This window comes from Oncorhynchus nerka, linkage group LG9b, assembly GCF_034236695.1.
Source record: "Oncorhynchus nerka isolate Pitt River linkage group LG9b, Oner_Uvic_2.0, whole genome shotgun sequence".
In the NCBI taxonomy this organism is placed as follows: Eukaryota; Metazoa; Chordata; class Actinopteri; order Salmoniformes; family Salmonidae; genus Oncorhynchus; species Oncorhynchus nerka.
In genome coordinates this window covers 37365208-37380469 of record NC_088424.1, presented here as the reverse complement: position 1 = coordinate 37380469, position 15262 = coordinate 37365208, and the positions used below count along the sequence as shown (strand labels likewise).

Here is a 15262-nt window from a genome sequence, read left to right as displayed (position 1 = left end):
CCACCAATTGTGCAAGTTCTCCCACTTTAAAAAATGAGAGAGGCCTGTAATTTTCATAATATGTACACTTCAACTATGATAGACAAAATGAGAAAAAAAAATCAAGAAAATCACATTGTAGGATTTTTAATTAATTAATTTGTAAATTATGGTGGAAAATAAGTTTCCTGAAGTCCACGATCATCTCTGTTTTGTTGACATTGTGTGAGAGGTTGTTTTCCAGGCACCACACTCCCAGAGCCCTCAACACCTCCCTGTAAGCCGTCTCGTCATTGTTGGTAATCAAGTCAACTACTGTTGTGTCGTCTGGAAACTTGATTGAGTTGGAGGTGTGCATGGCCACACAGTCATGGGTGAACAGGGAGTACAGGAGGGGGCTGAGAACGCACCCTTGTGGGGCCCCAGTGTTGAGGATCAGCGTAGTGGAGGTGATGTTTCTTACCTTCACCACTTGGGGGTGGCCCGTCAGGAAGTCCAGGACCCAGTTGCACAGGGTGGAGTTCAGACCCAGGGCCTCGAGCTTGGAGGGTACTAAGGTGTTGAATGCTGAGCTACAGTCAATAAACAGCATTCTTACATAGGTATTCCTCTTGTCCAGATGGGATAGGGCAGTAAGCAAATTGAAGTGGGTCTAGTGTGGCAGGTAAGGTAGAGGGGATATGTTCCTTGACTAGTTCCCCTTGCTCTGCTTTTGTGGAGTGATGGGTAACGATGCTTCGTGGGTTACTGTTGTTGATGTGTGCAGAGGGTCCCTGGTTCACGCCCGGGTATGAGTGAGGGGACGGTCTAAAGTTATACTGTTACATTGATGCTGTTGACCCGGATCACTGGTTGCTGCGGAGGAAGGTAAAAGGGGGGTGAGTGTAACGGATGTGAAATAGCTAGCTAGTTAGTGGTGGTGCGCGCTAAATGGCGTTTCAATCTGTGACGTCACTTGCTCTGAGACCTTGAAGTAGTGGTTCCCATTGCTCTGCAAGGGCTTTTGTGGAGCGATGGGTAATGATGCTTCGTGGGTGACTGTTGTTGATGTGTGCAGAGGGTCCCTGGTTCGCGCCCGGGTATGGGCGAGGGGACGTTATACTGTTACACTAGTCGTTAAGTTACATTTGCCTTCATGGGTACAGGAACCATGGTGGCCATCTTGAAGCATGTGGGGACAGCAGACTGGGATAGGGAGCGATTGAATATGCTCTAAACACCAGCCAGCTGGTCTGGGCGTGGCGTGGCTAGGGCTCCCATGTGGGCCGGCAGCCTTGCTAGGGTTAACACGTTTAAATGTTTTACTCACTTCGGCCACGGAGAAGGAGAGCCCACAGTTGTTGGTAGCGGGCCGCGTCGGTGGCACTGCATATGGCTATGCATATTCATGGCATGAGGCAGTAGTGAAAGTGTAAGAAGAATGTGTTTAGCCCGTCCTGAAGCAAGACTTCGGTCTCGGAACACGTGGCTGGTTTTCCTTCTGTAGTTCCTGCCTATACGTCTCGTGTCTGTGCCATTGAATTGCGACTCCACTTTATCTCTATTGTTGATAAAAGGATATTAGAAGGGTGAGCCGGTTAAGGATCGATTCAGACCAGGTGTTAAAATTGTACGACAAGCGACAGTTTTTTTCAGAGGGAGAATATCTGGTACACGTAAATACGGCTCTTCCGTTAGTTCGAGTTGGAACAGCAGGCAGAGAGAGCGTAAACAGTCAGCACAGCTCTTATATACGTCACAGAAAGTAGGTTGACCCTAGGAAGATCGGATCTCCGGATTGGTTCAGCTGGTTGTAGTCTGTAGTCTTCCGCCATTGGCTCAGTTGTCTGTCCGTCATCGTAGAATTTTCTTCGGGCACACAGTGTTCGTTTAAAAGGGAGATTATGTGTGTAATGTGGGAGCTATCCTGTAGGGGACCCCACAGGCTTTACTGTGAAAATACGTTGCTATGTGTTGTCTCAGTTATAACAATGCAATAGCCACGTATTTAGCAGTAGATTGGTCTCCTGCATAATAGCAATTCTTTACAAAACCCTCTCTTCACGTCTCACCAGAGACGTGACACAACCTAACTAGGTCCAGACACAAAGAGAAACTTCTCCCAAAAGGACTATGAAATAAGGCACGGTATTAAACAGAAATAGATATTTATGTATTACCATCATGTTCTCCATTCAATCCCACTATGTACTAAGTTGGCTACCAGCCACCTAGGAACTTACAACCCTCATTTAACAGAGCGGAGAACAGCTCAAAATAAAAGTAGAAATTATTGTCCACATTAGCCAACTTTTTCCAGCAGGAAAAAGTTGTGATACCCTCTCTTCACATCTCCTAAGAGATGTGATATAGTCCAGATACATTACTCCAAGCAAAAACGAAGACATAATCCAAAAAGGAAAAATATCCTAAACTAGGTATGTCTATCCGGAAATGGCCCACAAAGAAAAATAATTTCCCCTCTTCCCATCCCAGATGGGACACGACATACAATGGAGAAGCTTAATCAATAAAAGCAACTGGATCCCCCTCCTAAAATTGCTGCAAAAACTGAGATGGGTCTCATGCTCCATACCGTTATCTCGCACCTGGCTCCTGTTATCTAACCAAAAAGACCGCTTGTTCTCGCAACCCCACGCTCTGAATGTGCCCTTCCTTCTGTATTTTTCCAGCATGAGAAAGTTCCATGGCCCTGATACTTTTAACAATGTTTCAAATCAGCTAGGTAGCATAACACATACATACATCCACACAAGGCAACAGCAGATAATATTCAATCATATATATGGTAATGGCTATAATGTAAAATAACCCCAAGGGTGTGAACAAAAACTCAGCCATGAATCATATAACAGTTACAAAGTTTAAACTACCTTCATGTCAAAAGAGAACAGCTCATTCAAAAACAGAACAAAAGAAAATAGTGTGAAATTTAGGTCCCCCTTTTGACTCCTGCTAGGGTGTCACTCAATTATCCTTTATTTCAGCAGTCATAGCATTTCATGAAAATAATAAAAAGTTTATTACTAATAACAAGTTATATATGCCTTTGTTGTATGCTTTTGTTCCCCCCAAGGGTGTCACTTATCAAAAACAGGATAAAACTTTATTGTTATTGACATGTAAGATGTAGGATAAAACTTTGGTCATGGATAACAGAGTAAAGAATTATTAGAAACCATCTGGTCCTCTCAGCTACTCCTATCCTGTACCAGGTGGGCTCCTTGCCACCCAGGGACTCCAAACCATGTGTCATCATCAGTCAGTCCCATCCTCCCCTGAAAGCATGCGTCCGTATCAGCATCGCCAACTGGAGCATCAAGCAAAGGCATATGCCTGAAGCCCTCACCACATCTGTAACAGACTTCTCAAAACACGGTATGATGCAAGCAGCACATCACATCAATAACAAATAATACAAGAATTAGGGTCAGAAATCCAGTAACCATCATACCAGTGTACTTACCAAACCAGGCCAAGAGAACAGACTCCTCCCCCCCCCCGTGGACCTCATCTTAGCAGACAGTGCATCAAGCCCGCCTTAGATTGTGAAGTTTAAAACTATCATCTGGACTGGTATTATTAGGAATATACGTGCAACATTGTTTACCGAACATCTTGCAGACGTCCCCTGACTGGCAAGAAGCATATTCAAGGCAAGTCTATTCTGTCTGGAAACCCCAAATGTGGCCTCAAGCTGTTCAGACATACTAGTGAGTGCATCACGGGAGTAATTCACAAAACGCTGTTGATTATAGTAGATATAATTAATCCATGCAGTCTGTCTAGCATCCACCATGGCTGGACCCATAGTAGGTAGTAAGTGCCAGAGTCCATCATTCCTACCCAAGGCCTGAAACTCATGAGGAATCCCCACTGGCACTCCCAACAGGTTAGTGTGTATGTCCTCTGTCCATGGAGCACTACTACATCTATGTCTCCCATGGGATGGAATGTTTTCAGGTCCCCTGGTTACAGAACTCAGCAGCTGTTCAGCAACAACATCAACAATGGTCAGTGGAATTATCAAACTGGTCAGACCACACGTACCTTGCCATTCTCCTCTAAGAATGGGTCTCAGCACTCTTTTGGCTCCACTCATCCAACATACATCAGCCAGACCACTAGTTTGGTTTAGGCCTGTAACTGGCCAAGTGGAATTAATGGTTATGTTAACTCCTGCAATCAGCTTCAGGCAATCTCCCATAATCAATACCATTACCTGTACCCGTGATGCACTCGTAATTGCCCCCATATGCCTCAACACCCCAAGAGGCCCGATGAGGAGGTACTGCAGGAAACACAAGGCTCAAAGAGGAACAGAGGGTTGAATTGGGCTTAACCTGGTAAAAACTTCTCAGAATACACAACCACCCCTCTCCTTCTCCTACTGCAAATGGGTGTGTAGCCAGAACAGGTCTAGCATAACTACAAATAATGCAGTCCTTTCTTCTCAGGGTTTTAGCTGTGTACCTCATATAAGACAGCCACAACTTGTCCCTACTATCAAAACCAGTCTCAGTTCCTAATTGATCCATAGCCGAATAGTCTCTAACATTAATTACCTGAATGGTATTTTTTAACACAGTGGTGGTAGAGGAGTGTGTCCGGTTACCTCTGGTCTTGGCAGTACCTTAATAGAAAACACACCCATCATGTCTGTCCTCGTCCTTTGTAGTCCGAGGGTGTGAGTTCCTGCATCAGAGAGCTTAATAGTTTTGATGGTTAGTAGGATTTCATCACCTTTACAAAGTTCAACATTGCTCCCAGGTTTCCCCATATCATGGAAAACCTATCCACCCATGAGGGATCCCCCATGCTATAAGGATACCCTCTTCTCCAATCCTAGAACTGTCCGAAGTCGGTTATCATGTAATCTCTACTCTAACTTCTTGTCTACCCAGATCTAGGGATCTCTTATGCTTATTTTGGAACAAAATACACATCGCTTAGCCAGAGCCAGACACATCTTCACTTCTATGAACAAAAACAGGGGTGATAGGACAGGTAGGGTTGCTTCATTCGAGAGTTGGCCCCCGGAATTCTGTTAATTCCAGTTCTTCTCCCGAACTCTGTTTATTGTCCGACAGTGAAAAAAGTGTCTTACCCTTCTGCCGTGCGATATGAATCTGGGTAGCTCTTTCAGCTAGCTGTCACCAGGGGTCTTCTATGGTCCCCAAGCCTCTGGGGACTGGATTGAGTGACTTCACCTGTAGTTCACCTGTAATGCATAAAATCCTGGACATACACAGGCTTGGTTAACAAACAATTTCTCATATGTTTTATCTGATTTTATCTTTAACTTCTATTCCCAATTGTTAGCTTACATATTTTTTTTTTATTAGTTTCTTATCCAATAAGCCCCATCCTATCCTAGACCACAATTTACCCATCCCCCTTTTGATACCTGACTCTGCTCAGGTATCAACCTTACCTACTCTAAATAATGACTTAGGTAAGATTAGTATATTATCCTTATGTCTGACATCATCATGAAGGAGCCCCTTTTAGTTTTCCACATGTCCAATTCTCCCTTGGGCGTCAATCCAGTACCAATTCCCTGTCAAGTTTCTTATCCACTTAAGAACTATCTGCGCTACTTATATATTTTCTTAAATATATATTTACCAATTTAAACCCTTTCTCTCATATTTCTCAAATACCACTAAGCTTCTAACTGTTTGACTTTATCTAAAATCATGTCTATGAGTGTCAATCTCTAAAGTCCTTACATTTCCTTAATCCATCTAACAATAATCCTAAATCATCACAGATGTCCTATATACCTGTTCAATTTAATACTTTTTTTTTTTTTTTAAACCCCTAATGGTCAAAAAAAAAAAATCAAAACAAATGCTTATCATATCAAAATCCTTCCTTCAAGGACCCTCAGTATTCTATCTGACAATAACATGAATTTAATATATGTTGCAGAGTGCAGAATTCCTTATCTACAGTAATTTATCACCCCTAAGAACTGAAACTTATTTTTCTATGTAATTCCCTGCCCTATTGGCTTAATATATCTCCTATCCTAACCTCCTAACCTAAACTCCTTTATAATGAATTTACCTTAAAACTAGTATCTCAATATGACCACATTCATTATACCAATGACTCTCCCCCAAGGCTGATCAGACCTTAGAAGACAGTCATGATAAGGTCCATGAGTCAACCCACCCTTTTATAGTCAAGTTCTATACTACATTAGACATATCAAAGAACCATTTATCCTTAAAATCCAAATTCACTTGTGTAATTTAAAACTCATAAAATAAAAACTCATAAAGTTCCATATTTGAGCGTGTCTCTTTAAAATACCTTTGCACCAAAACAAATAGTCCTAACAAATGTTTTATGTGTATATATTTGCAAACCTTAATGATTAATCAAAACTTCCAGGCCTTTCCAATTTGGTCGTTTATGGCCTCATTCTTTCCAAGATTATAATCCCAGATATTTAATAAAACTAACGTATTTTCCCTTGGCTACTTCAACTCACATTTACATCTCAATAAAACAAAACACCTGCGTGTTCCTCAAGGAAAAACAACTTGCCCCTGTTACGTATGTCTACGTATCAAGGGAAATGTTCAAATAACCAAATTCAACCTCGCTAGTTTACCGAAACATGTACAATTATGTTTTACCATAGAGGTTGCTTTTCACCATTAATACCCTGACACCGTTCCACATAATGGAAACAGTGCTCAAATTCACTGGTGTTATTTAAACGATCAAACCAAGAATCAATAACCATCAGAATCCATTATCACGATGTTTTATTATTCAGACATTCAATCTCTCTTTCTCATGGCCTAATTACAGTCCAAATAAACGCCACAAATCAATGATACCCACCCAGCGAATCAGCTGCTAGTTTTTAGCATCTTTCCTGACGATTTACATACTCCTTTAAAAAAAAAAATGTATTTCGAAATGTTTATGAACTTCTGAAAAGTTACTCAACATTAATGCCCGCACCTCCTAAAGGACACTAACCATTTTCTCTGTCACCCCCAGTCAAGACATCATTTCCGTGGCGACGGAAACCTCGCGAGTGATGTCATCAACAAGCGCTCAATCTCGACTCATTTCGCAACGATTTTCAACTCATTGTAAATAATGGTTGGCTGCAACAACAGTATTTCGGGTTCGATAAACCAAACCTAATTTATCACATCTGTTGAATCCTGAATTAGAGTTTACAACATCAATCAACATCTCTCAATTCGCTAATCTTATAAAAACATTTCGATGTACACAAATCTATCGTAATTGTTCCCCCGTTATTATTCAGAATTAATTTGATTTAAGTTACTGTCTCGTCTTTGAATTAGCATTTTAATTACGACTCTTTTCCCAATGTATTATTCCCAACAAATCATTTAGTGAACAGACATCGCCTTGCATCAAAATCTCAGTTCTTATATTAAGTTGAATGAATTAGTCTTTCAATTTGAACCAAACAAACTATTTAAAACGTTCAGTTTATATCTTATACCAATACTAGTGACTATAACTTTCTCTGCAAAACAATTAGTTTAATTAAAACCAAAAACTCAGACATATATAACTACTCTTTACACCTCAGCTGGGAACCGAACCCCGGCCTCCCACGTGGCAGGCGAGAACTCCACCACTGAACCACCAATGCTATGGAACTGAGATTCTCCGCAAATAGACCCAATTTACAGTTATCTGTATTTGTTACTCCGGCATCTGAACAACAGAAAATAGCACTAATTTAAACGCCCAAAGTTTTCCCTCAATTAGGATTCTCATTAATCTCGCTCCCTTCGTATCTGACCCTTCTTTCTTAAATACGTGAATTTTGTTATTTTCTGCCTCTTTCTCTCTTAACCCACATTCCATTGTTTTCAACTGGACCCCGGTTGGCAGTCCCCCTCCTAGGTAACCTGCTTGCGTCCATCTTAACTTTACTCCCTCCCAGACTTTCTTTATATCCTTCCACTGTCCCTTTCCCCCTGATCTATATTCCATTTTTTTTGTCTAGGAACTCATTAAACTTCAGCTTTGGAGTATTGGGGGTCGCCATTGTGAATTTTTAATCGTGATTCAATTTAATTCAATCGGAAATTAATCGTAACTTAATCGGAATTTTACCAGACTACTTGAATATAATTAGAATATACTTAGCCCGTCGTTAGTTAATAACAACGATGTATTCGAGGAGACACTATTGCTCACACTCTGCCTTATCTCAGAGCTTTTCCTTGTATATTCAGTTCGAGAAAAACGATTGGGTTGGTATAGCTTTCGTGGAGCGCGCAACCAAGGGATCTATTCGACTATATAGTCGCAATATTAAATATTATATTCAGATCTTATTTCAATTATACATCAGTCATTTTGTTCCTGATTATACATTTTACACAGAAGTTATAGATACATACAACATGGAAGTTTACATACAACACAGAATTTTCGGATTTATTCAATAACCCTTCTTGAGTTCTCTCTCTCTCTCTCTCTCTGTCTCTCAAACCATCAACAATCTTAATGAAGACGATTTCAACCACATTACATTTTAATATGAACAGTTACAAATACACGTTATCTCTCTGACCCCTATCAGCTTATCTTTATCATTGGACCTCTTATCAGACTGGACTTCGACCGAGTCGCGGGACAACCTCGGCGCCAGGTTTAATGAATAGCAATTAGCTATCCCCTTACTGATATCTATCCCTAATCTCTATCGTGCTGATCCCTATCAGAATTATACACATGTCCGACCCCTATCAAAATTATCTCTGACCCCTATCGAAACTAATAATTACACATGTTCGATCCCTATCAGAATTATCTTTGACCCCTATCGGAACAACAGGCCTCAAAAGTGATCCCTCATCATTGAAAGCTATCAGACTGCGCTGACCGGGTCACGGGACAAAATTACAATTTATCCCCTCGGCGCCAGATTTAATGAATAGTAATCAGCTATCCCCTTACTGATATCTCATCAATGATTTAATCACCCGGCCGTCGCCGGTTTGTACCACATATGTTCACTCTACTGTTCTTTGACTCGTCAGCAAATTATAAATTTACACAAGAATTCATACTTACTCGGAAATACTGATCAGAATTTAGACAGACTATACGACAATATGCAAAGTTTGATTTAACAGGTTTTGCTTACCTTGTTTATGGTGCACCTTTTAGATCAGTTTCCCGAGTTGAGCAGAATTATTGTCCTCCCCAATTTCTTTCACCCGTCTCTTTTTGGAACCGTCCTTCCGTCACTCTCCTTCTCACACCCAATCAACTCACTTCGACCGGACCGTTATTCAACCATCCTCTGGCTACCATGTTTTGTTGATAAAAGGATATTAGAAGGGTGAGCCGGTTAAGGATCGATTCAGACCAGGTGTTAAAATTGTACGACAAGCGACAGTTTATTTCAGAGGGAGAATATCTGGTACACGTAAATACGGCTCTTCCGTTAGTTCGAGTTGGAACAGCAGGCAGAGAGCGAGTAAACAGTCAGCACAGCCCTTATATACGTCACAGAAAGTAGGTTGACTCTAGGAAGATCGGATCTCCGGATTGGTTCAGCTGGTTGTAGTCTGTAGTCTTCCGCCATTGGCTCAGTTGTCTGTCCGTCATCGTAGAATCTTCTTCGGGCACACAGTGTTCGTTTAAAAGGGAGATTATGTGTGTAATGTGGGAGCTATCCTGTAGGGGACCCCACAGGCTTTACTGTGAAAATACGTTGCTATGTGTTGTCTCAGTTATAACAATGCAATAGCCACGTATTTAGCAGTAGATTGGTCTCCTGCATAATAGCAATTCTTTACACTATACTGCCGTTTGTTTGATGTCTTGCGGAGTGAATAACTACACTGTTTATCTTCTGCCCTAATTCCAGTCGCTTTGCCATGGTTAAATTGCGGTGTTTCGCGCGAATGCTGCCCGCTTTGAGGACAATACAGTGCCACTGACACGGCCTGCAACTAAAACAGGCGGACTCTCCTTCACTGCAGCCGACGTGAGTAAAACATTTAAACGTGTCAACCCTCGCAAGGCTGCAGGCCCAGACGGCATCCCCAGCCGCGCCCTCAGAGCATGCGCAGACCAGCTGGCTGGTGTGTTTAGGACATATTCAATCAATCCCTATCCCAGTCTGTTGTTCCCACATGCTTCAAGAGGGCCACCATTGTTCCTGTTCCCAAGAAAGCTAAGGTAACTGAGCTAAACGACTACAGCCCCGTAGCACTCACTTCCGTCATCATGAAGTGCTTTGAGAGACTAGTCAAGGACCATATCACCTCCACCCTACCTGACACCCTAGACCCACTCCAATTTGCTTACCGCCCAAATAGGTCCACAGATGATGCAATCTCAACCACACTGCACACTGCCCTAACCCATCTGGACAAGAGGAATACCTATGTGAGAATGCTGTTCATCGACTACAGCTCGGCATTTAACACCATAGTGCCCTCCAAGCTCGTCATCAAGCTCGAGAACCTGGGTCTTGACCCCGCCCTGTGCAACTGGGTACTGGACTTCCTGACGGGCCGCCCCCAGGTGGTGAGGGTAGGCAACAACATTTCCACCCCGCTGATCCTCAACACGCTCCACAAGGGTGCGTTCTGAGCCCTCTCCTGTACTCCCTGTTCACCCACGACTGCGTGGCCACGCACGCCTCCAACTCAATCATCAAGTTTGCGGACGACACAACAGTGGTAGACTTGATTACCAACAACGACGAGACGGCCTACAGGGAGGAGGTGAAGGCCCTCGGAGTGTGGTGTCAGGAAAATAACCTCACACTCAACGTCAACAAAACTAAGGAGATGATTGTGGACTTCAGGAAACAGCAGAGGGAGCACCCCCCTATCCACATCGATGGAACAGTAGTGGAGAGGGTAGTAAGTTTTAAGTTCCTCTGCATACACATCACAGACAAACTGAATTGGTCCACCCACATAGACAGCATCGTGAAGAAGGCGCAGCAGCGCCTCTTCAACCTCAGGAGGCTGAAGAAATTCGGCTTGTCACCAAAAGCACTCACAAACTTCTACAGATACACAATCGAGAGCATCCTGTCGGGCTGTATCACCGCCTGGTACGGCAACTGCTCCGCCCACAACCGTAAGGCTCTCCAGAGGGTAGTGAGGTCTGCACAACGCATCACCGGGGGCAAACAGGAAGGCCATAAAGATCATCAAGGACAACAACCACCCGAGCCACTGCCTGTTCACCCCGCTATCATCCAGAAGGCGAGGTCAGTACAGGTGCATCAAAGCTGGGACCGAGAGACTGAAAAACAGCTTCTATCTCAAGGCCATCAGACTGTTAAACAGCCCCCACTAACATTGAGTGGCTGCTGCCAACACACTGACTCAACTCCAGCCACTTTACTAAAGGGAATTGATGGGAAAGATGTAAAATATATCACTAGCCACTTTAAACAATGCTACCTAATATAATGTTTACATACCCTACATTATTCATCTCGTATATGTATATACTGTACTCTATATCATCTACTGCATCTTTATGTAATACATGTATCACTAGCCACTTTAACTATGCCACTTTGTTTACATACTCATCTCATATGTATATACTGCACTCAATACTATCTACTGTATCTTGCCTATGCCGCTCTGTACCATCACTCACTCATATCTTTATGTACATATTCTTATCCCCTTACACTTGTGTCTATAAGGTAGTAGTTTTGGAATTGTTAGCTAGATTACTTGTTGGTTATTACTGCATTGTCGGAACTAGAAGCACAAGCATTTCGCTACACTCCCATTAACATCTGCTAACCATGTGTATGTGACAAATAAAATTTGATTAGATTTTAATTCACAAATTTATCAAGACAACAACTGGTCATCCCTACTGCCTCTGATCTGGCGGACTCACTAAACACAAATGCTTTGTTTGTAAATTATGTCTGAATGTATGACACTTGGGTAATTTTTTCACTACTGCCTCATGCCATGAATATGCAAAGCCATCTCGAGACAACACCGATAGAAAGTGTTTTTTTCTCAAAGTTCCCGGGATGTCACGTGTCCTACTTATATCGTAACAACTTAAGCATTACGACACTTTTATTTGATAAAACCTCACGTAACAAATAAGGCATTATTTTCTGTTGTTGACCAAATTCGACACATTGACCTCCATACAAAAACGTATTGCTTAGTGTGCGAAACAACGAAAATACACCACCTGCTGGATGAAGGCAGATTTGAAACCGAGTTGAGCCTCTCTGCCATAGGCTAGCTAGAAAACGGGAAGGACGAGAAGGGTGTAATTGCAGACCGCAATTCTAGGCGTTTTCTGGTATGGGCGTTTCTTGATATCAAGTTATACCCATTGATGCTCACGGAGAAAGAGGACAGATGATTGAGTCTGTGACAGTAGGAGTGAAGTTTTTGGGAAAAGTGGACCCTTGCCCTTTGGCTGATCATTTGTGGTTTCAGGGTGGGTAAAAACGGAGTTGGTTGCTGTGGAATTGGTGAGGGTAACCAGAAGTGGTCATGTGATAGTTGTTTGTTTCTGTTTGTCTGATGGAGAAGGCGCTCCGCGTTTTAACCGAATTAGGGGCAAGGATTGTGAATTGATTTGCTCTCACGAAAAGGGCGCAATTGAAAGTGTGATTAATCGGGTAGCAGTAAATGTAAAAGTTGACCAACTGAAGGGGAATATTTTTAGCATTTATAGCAATGGTTATCAACTGTACTGCAGGGATGGAACGTAAAGTCGCAGAAAATAGGGGTTGTGTTGGCAGCTGCAGAGAGGTATTTGGGTGTGCGAGACTTAACATCAGAAGAGTTGCAGGGTGTGTTAAGTGGTGGTGTCCCATCCTTTCAGGTTGTTGGCATAAAGTACGACTATATGGTGGAATATGGTGGTGTTTTTGTAGTGTAGTGTTAGAAGGTATGGTATTCATAAGGGAGTTATACTCTAGTCTAATAGGTGGTGGCAACGCAACATTTATTGGATGCCAACCGCAGTTAAACCTAATCGAAGAAGTATAATTGACGATCACCATTGGGCGGTGGCTGTTTCTTGAATTTGACAAAGAAAGCTGCGGGCTAGATTTAGACAATGTCGGTAAGTTCTTCCACATAGCAACCTCTACTATTATATCTTTGTTACTTCTCAACGTGTTCAATTAGACTGTTTACCTATCCACTTATGTATTGTAAGGCGACATGATCGGATAGCTACAAGACACAAGCTTTGAAGCTAGCATAACAGACGCCACGAGGCTATAGTAGTTGCTTGCCACCTCCAGTCAGTCGGCTGATGTATGCTAGAACTTTTAAACAGGTTTCAACTGTAGTTAATTGGATGTTGTACACTTATCAGCGTGTTGTGCCGACTTTTTTGTATTCGCTACAAGTACAATTTATGGAATATTTAAGGCATTCGTTCTATGCATAATTCTGACAGTGATTTGATATATAGTATAGTGATCCTGTTTACATACCTCACTCAGCAGCATGTTATTTTACAGTGAATTCGGCACAGATCCTGAAGGTGCATCTTTTGTGTTAAGAAATAGTCTGCAGACTATCCAACTATTGTTGACTCATTTACAGAGTCACAATAAAACAGTGGTGAAGTATGTGATCACTTTATATAATATGATGATGTGTAGCTGTTACTGTGTTTATTTAAAGGGCCAAACTGTAAAATGATTGTATGTATACATTGATTCCTAAAGCTGCAATCAGCAGCAGAAGCAATAACAAAACGATCTCCCCACCCCTGTTTAGGTAAAAAGCCGAGGGATGGGGCTGGAGAAATATACCCACTCTCAAAATCATAGACAGAGCTATGGAAGCCAAATCTGACCATCCATGATATCAACTTTATATCGTTTTAACCACAGTGATTGTTTGCATGTACTTTGTTTGCAAACATTGGAGTAAAACAAGCTTCTATTTTGTGTTCTAATGGGGAAGGACAGTTGAACTAAGCTCATGAGTCATAAGGTACATTCTTCAAGACTCAATAGGTACATATAATTAAGTTAAATGGATGTATCAACTGCTAATTGCCCCTTTGAAGAATGTATCTTAAGAAATGCTTCATTAGTTTGTCGACTGTCTTATCCCCCATCAGGACCCCACCTATAGGGCGGGGGTGTACTTTATTCTTTGTAAACAAACACTGTATAGCCTCATAACATGGTATCACATCACGCTTCTAGTATCACACCAGTCTCTTCCATGACAGTGATGAATAGCTTCTAGTATCACACCAGTCTCTTCCATGACAGTAATGAATAGCTTCTAGTATCACACCAGTCTCTTCCATGACAGTGATGAATAGCTTCTAGTATCACACCAGTCTCTTCCATGACAGTGATGAATAGCTTCTAGTATCACACCAGTCTCTTCTATGACAGTGATGAATAGCTTCTAGTATCACACCAGTCTCTTCTATGACAGTGATGAATAGCTTCTAGTATCACACCAGTCTCTTCCATGGCAGAGTGATGAATAGCTTCTAGTATCACACCAGTCTCTTCCATGACAGTAATGAATAGCTTCTAGTATCACACCAGTCTCTTCCATGACAGTGATGAATAGCTTCTAGTATCACACCAGTCTCTTCCATGACAGTGATGAATAGCTTCTAGTATCACACCAGTCTCTTCTATGACAGTGATGAATAGCTTCTAGTATCACACCAGTCTCTTCTATGACAGTGATGAATAGCTTCTAGTATCACACCAGTCTCTTCCATGGCAGAGTGATGAATAGCTTCTAGTATCACACCAGTCTCTTCTATGACAGTGATGAATAGCTTCTAGTATCACACCAGTCTCTTCCATGGCAGAGTGATGAATAGCTTCTAGTAATACACCAGTCTCTTCTATGACAGTGATGAATAGCTTCTAGTATCACACCAGTCTCTTCTATGACAGTGATGAATAGCTTCTAGTATCACACCAGTCTCTTCCATGGCAGAGTGATGAATAGCTTCTAGTATCACACCCGTCTCTTCCATGACAGTAATGAATAGCTTCTAGTATCACACCAGTCTCTTCCATGACAGTGATGAATAGCTTCTAGTATCACACCAGTCTCTTCTATGACAGTGATGAATAGCTTCTAGTATCACACCAGTCTCTTCCATGGCAGAGTGATGAATAGCTTCTAGTATCACACCCGTCTCTTCCATGACAGTAATGAATAGCTTCTAGTATCACACCAGTCTCTTCCATGACAGTGATGAATAGCTTCTAGTATCACACCAGTCTCTTCCATGACAG

At 42.0% G+C, this 15262-nt stretch overlaps 1 long non-coding RNA gene across 1 annotated transcript; it reads right to left on the bottom strand.

The window, feature by feature from the left end:
* Positions 1–110: 110 nt before the first annotated feature.
* Positions 111–3581, bottom strand: LOC135565739 (uncharacterized). The gene is made up of 2 exons (XR_010461812.1): positions 1289–3581; positions 111–834 (listed from the first exon to the last, which is right to left on the bottom strand). It is a non-coding gene; the product is annotated as an uncharacterized LOC135565739 (long non-coding RNA).
* Positions 3582–15262: the final 11681 nt, after the last annotated feature.